Source organism: Portunus trituberculatus, chromosome 24 (assembly GCF_017591435.1).
Source record: "Portunus trituberculatus isolate SZX2019 chromosome 24, ASM1759143v1, whole genome shotgun sequence".
NCBI lineage: Eukaryota > Metazoa > Arthropoda > Malacostraca > Decapoda > Portunidae > Portunus > Portunus trituberculatus.
Genome location: NC_059278.1, coordinates 10,333,312 through 10,338,311, shown reverse-complemented (window position 1 = coordinate 10,338,311; position 5,000 = coordinate 10,333,312). Strand labels below are relative to the sequence as shown.

The 5,000-nt window shown below is 45.2% G+C and overlaps 1 protein-coding gene across 13 annotated transcripts in view; it reads left to right on the top strand.

Annotated features, from left to right (window-relative positions):
* The window catches only part of LOC123508029 (heterogeneous nuclear ribonucleoprotein C-like), a 316,189-nt gene that overhangs the window by 134,555 nt on the left and 176,634 nt on the right, over nucleotides 1–5,000 (top strand). The window lies entirely within an intron of this gene.

Sequence of the window (5,000 nt, the reverse complement as noted above, 5' to 3'; positions counted from 1 at the left end):
GAGCTTAGATGTCATGCACGGCGCCTGCCAAATCCTGTGCACGTATCTTCATGTTATACTGATCCAACCCACGCTTTCCTGTTGGACCCTGAGACCCTACACCCTGCTCCCTGTGCACCCCTACACCTTGTCCCACATTACATACATACCACTAAAACACCTAAAACATTCCACCTAAGTTTCACATTCCACAACACACCCGCATTTATCCACAACTGTCCATAACAACTCACAACCATCACGACATCCACAACCTATCCACTAGTAGGAATATTTAGCCTCACCACACCTTACCCCCACACCTGCACACCGTTAGTTAGCCCAAGAAAGGACTGTAGCCTGAGTCCACACCCTCCTCCCAGTCCAGCTCGCCCTTCCTACCTCTGAGACAACGTTAGCCATTTGTCTCAATGATGAACGAGCGAGCAAGACCTTCGCAGTCGAGAATTATTGCCTCCTCGTCGTGTCCCTTGAAAGAAACTCCGTCATTTGTTCACCTCGCCGCCGCTCGGAGGATGATGTGACGTCACGCCAAGACACGACAGGCGGAGAGAGAGAGAGAGAGAGAGAGAGAGAGAGAGAGAGAGAGAGATCGTCGTTTGTTTCGTAAGGGGTGTTGCCAGTTGGGTGTCACTCTTTTTTGCATGTTTGCGTGTGTGTGTGTGTGTGTGTGTGTGTGTGTGTGTGTGTGTGTGTGTGTGTGGAAACAGGTGAGGTCATATCTTTGTTTATTTGTGTGTGTGTGTGTGTGTGTGTGTGTGTGTGTGTGTGTGTGTGTGTGTGTGTGTGTGTGTGTGTGTGTGTGTGTTGGCGTTGTGAGATAGGTGTTTTGACGACTAATAGAAGAGAGGAAGGGATGGAGACAGGAAACCAAAATATGAGTGAGTCAGAGAGAGAGAGAGAGAGAGAGAGAGAGAGAGACGTGCATTTACTAACACTCTACTAAACAATCAACACTGCTCTCCCTTTCCCCTCACCTCTCACTCTTCCCCTCGTTTTCCCCTCTCCTCCTCTCGTTGACGGTGACCCATGATGCTTTTTCTCCCCTCGGACAAGCTTTTTATCGACCCACGCTTCTCAAAACAACTCATGGGCATTCGCTCTCAAATTGGAGAATAAAAAAAACCCTCCTTCCTACCCATCGTACAGAACACAACACAACACAACACAACACAACACAACACACACACACACACACACACACACACACACACACACACACACACACACACACAGGTACCGTATTCTGTAAACTGTACTCACTTCCTCTACTTTCCAAAGCGTTTTTGAAGATATTTAATGGTTCTAGTGACAGATTATCAGTTTTTTTTATATTGAGAACAGGAAAACAGCTTGAGAACCTGGCTATTTATCAATGTGGCTTAAGAAAATAGTTATGGTGAGAGAATAAATCATCTCTTGCTGCAGCTTCAGTACTTTTCAAAGGCTCCAGTTAAGGTGACACGAAGTTTGTAGCATCATCAGTGGTTCTAGTGACAGATTAACAATTTTTCTAACATTTTAAACAAAGGAAACACTCTTGAGAACCCGACTAATCATCTTGGCAGTCTTGGAAAATAGTCATAGTGAGAGATCTAAGGATTTTTTTAATAAGGGTCCTAAACTCTCATATTTCCATCAAACTACATGCAGTACACTTTATAGAAGACATTGAACTCAAACTAAATTTTCACTTCCATAAGGCTTCAATAAGCAAATGGGCAACAAATCGAGGTATTGACTCCCTTGTAACGTCACTCCACTTTTAAGGTTCAATTCCTTGGGTTTTTTTTCTTTTTTTTACATCTTCCTTACTTACTCTATTATATCTATATTTATCTTTCTCTTCACTCCTTCCTGATTATATATTTGTGTTTGTTCTTTTGTCTGCTTATGTGTGTGTGTGTGTGTGTGTGTGTGTGTGTGTGTGTGTGTGTGTGTGTGTGTGTGTGTGTGTGTGTGTGTGTCCTTTTGTGTCATTTTGTTCATCTGTGTCTCCATTCCTCTCTGTTTATTTGTGTCCATTTGTCTGTCTGTCTCTCCTCTTTTGTCTCTTTCGTGGTCTGCTTTTATTCTTCGTTATTGCTCTCCTCGTGTCTCTTCCTTACCCTCCACTCATTGTCTCTCTCTCTCTCTCTCTCTCTCTCTCTCTCTCTCTCTCTCTCTCTCTCTCTCTCTCTCTCTCTCTCTCTCTCTCTCTCTCTCTCTCTCTCTCTCTCTCTCTCTCTCTCTCTCTTTCTCATCAAGTTCAGTATGTTCATCACTCCCTGTCGTACTAAAGTGTCAACCTTCACTTCCAACACTGCACACCTGCTTCACTACACCTGACGCCACTCATCACACCCAGCAGTGTACCCTCCCCCTAACGCACCACCATATAATCCACCAGTACCCTATAAACCCTTACATCCTCACCCTATTCCCCAAAACCTTCCTTCTGATATCTTTACACACTCATACACCCCACCATCATACCCCCACCACATCCCACACCCCCTAACCTCACTAACCTTTGCTCCCCTCTCGTCCCCTCATCCTGAAACGAGGGAGGCGCGGTTTCGGGGTACTGGCATGGGGTGAGGGGGGGTTGGGGGAAGGTGAAGAGTGGAACGTCAATACCACACAAACTGTTTACCCGCAAAGTGAACAGCTGATTGATTGCGTCATCAGTTCTTGGTAATTTGGTCATTAACGAGGTCAATAATATACGCGCATGGAGTATCGCCGCCCATTATTTTTCCATTATGGTGAAGTTGTTTTTTTTTTCCTTGCTCTAGGCCTCTCTGTTTTATGGGATGGAGTAATTGTGTGTGTGTGTGTGTGTGTGTGTGTGTGTGTGTGTGTGTGGATGCGCGTGCGTGCGGGCGTGTGCGTGCGGTCATGATCTTTAAAATCTGCATATGATCTGCGTACTAAAATCCATGCAGTCCCAATCATCATACCCTCCTCTCTCTCTCTCTCTCTCTCTCTCTCTCTCTCTCTCTCTCTCTCTCTCTCTCTCTCTCTCTCTCTCTCTCTCTCTCTCTCTCTCTCTCTCTCTCACTCCTGTTCCTCCCTTCAGCATAAGCAAATAAACATCCTTTGCCTCCCTCTCCCTCCCCTCCAATACTAAATCCCCTAACAATGAGTCTTCAGGAAATATTAGGTAAGGTCGAATACAAGGAATCAGAGTTTTTTTACTAAGATGACTCTGCCTTCTCCCACGTAACCACAGACAGGTGAGCCAACTAGGTATTACCCCCCACGATCGATCCTCATGTTAAGTAACACCAGGTAATCCTCCTCAGTAGACAGCACCTAATTGACCCTCCTTCAGGTTAATTAATGATCCGTGCCATGTCCCTACAGGTGATTGCTCAGGTAGATAAACCGTCCAGGTGATCCTCTCGAAATATTACCCCCATTAGATGAAATGCTTCCTCAGGTAATACATCCCTGTTCCCCTATCTGTGTCCTCAGGTAGCTCCTCCCTCGGGTGGCGTCCCCAGACAAGGCGGTCGCGTGCCAGGTCCCCGTTAACATGGCTCGCTAGCGTCCCGTTGGTCTTTTTCCTCGCGTTGTGATCGCTCAGGTAATTCCAGGGGTCGCAGCGGAAACCCAGTGCATATTTACGATTTTTTTTTAGGTAATTCTCGCCACCAGTAACTCGGTATTTCCAGCGGCGCACGGTATTAGCTCATGATTTACCTCGTTCGAACCCTCCTGCCTGTGATTCCTGCCCTCTCACGAATCCTTTTCATTTTTTTTTTTTCGGTGGCATATGTGTGTGCGGAGTACTGCAAACTATGATAAACACGTGAGGGAAGCGATGAATGAACGTGAACGCCATGAACCAGGAAGAAATGAAGGGAGAGAGAGAGAGAGAGAGAGAGAGAGAGAGAGAGAGAGAGAGAGAGAGAGAGAGAGCCAACCAGTCAGCCTAGCGTGAGGCTAACCCGCCCCTCCCCACATTTCCACCACCACCAGCACCTCCACGCATACAACAGCACAGTTTGCCGACTTACTGACAAATGTTTATCAAAGGTGCTGTTACTCCCGTGTGGTGAGAGATAGTGGTAATGATGGCGGCGGTGGTGCTGGTGGTGGTGACGGTGATGGAGCCAAATTTTAGTGGAGAAGAGCGTGGATTGTTTATGTGAGTGGATAAGTACCGGATGTGAAAGAGAGTGTAAGTTATTAAGTTATGTTTTGGAGAGAGAGAGAGAGAGAGAGAGAGAGAGAGAGAGAGAGAGAGAGAGAGAGAGAGAGAGAGAGAGAGAGAGAGAGAGAGAGAATTAAGAAATGACGTGCTGGTTAATTTTTCGCCTCCTGATATTTTTCATTTCTTTTGTCAAAGCAATAAAGGAGTCACTGATGTCACGAAAGCAACCACATGAATGACCCAAAGCCATGACACCATTAACACACACACACACACAAAGGAAGAAACAAACAGCTCAGCCAAGCCTCACCTGCCTCACCTGTCTAAGTCTCTCATTAGGTCCTATCTGAGGTCATAAGCCTGACAGTGACCCAGATGAACTGCGTGAAGACAAGTCAGGTCACGTGTCTTCTTTTTTCCTATTGCTGTAACATGTTCTTAATATATAGGAAAGAAACGTATTTGCCTTCGCCTCGTTCCGCGACTTAACTTCATTTTTGTCAGTAATTTTATTTGCGGAAAGTTTCTTCGTCAAGCATTATACGAATTTATGAATTAAGAACATGGAGATTAGGAAAACTGAATGACCATAATTTAGTGGAAAACACGGAGGAGGAAGTGCACGGCGTTGAAATTATGAAAGTTTTTGTTTTCTTCCTCTTCCAAGGCTGTCATTACTTATATCTTTTTATTTTTATTTTTATTCAGTTCGCTTTCTTTATCTGTCTGTTTCCTGGCTATTACGCATCGCCGATACGCCCACACCACGGCGCCTCTGAACTAAAAAAAAGGTTTTCTTTAATCTTAGTTCATTTTTTCTCGACAGGCATCCAATTACAACTTTAGTGATTCTTGTATT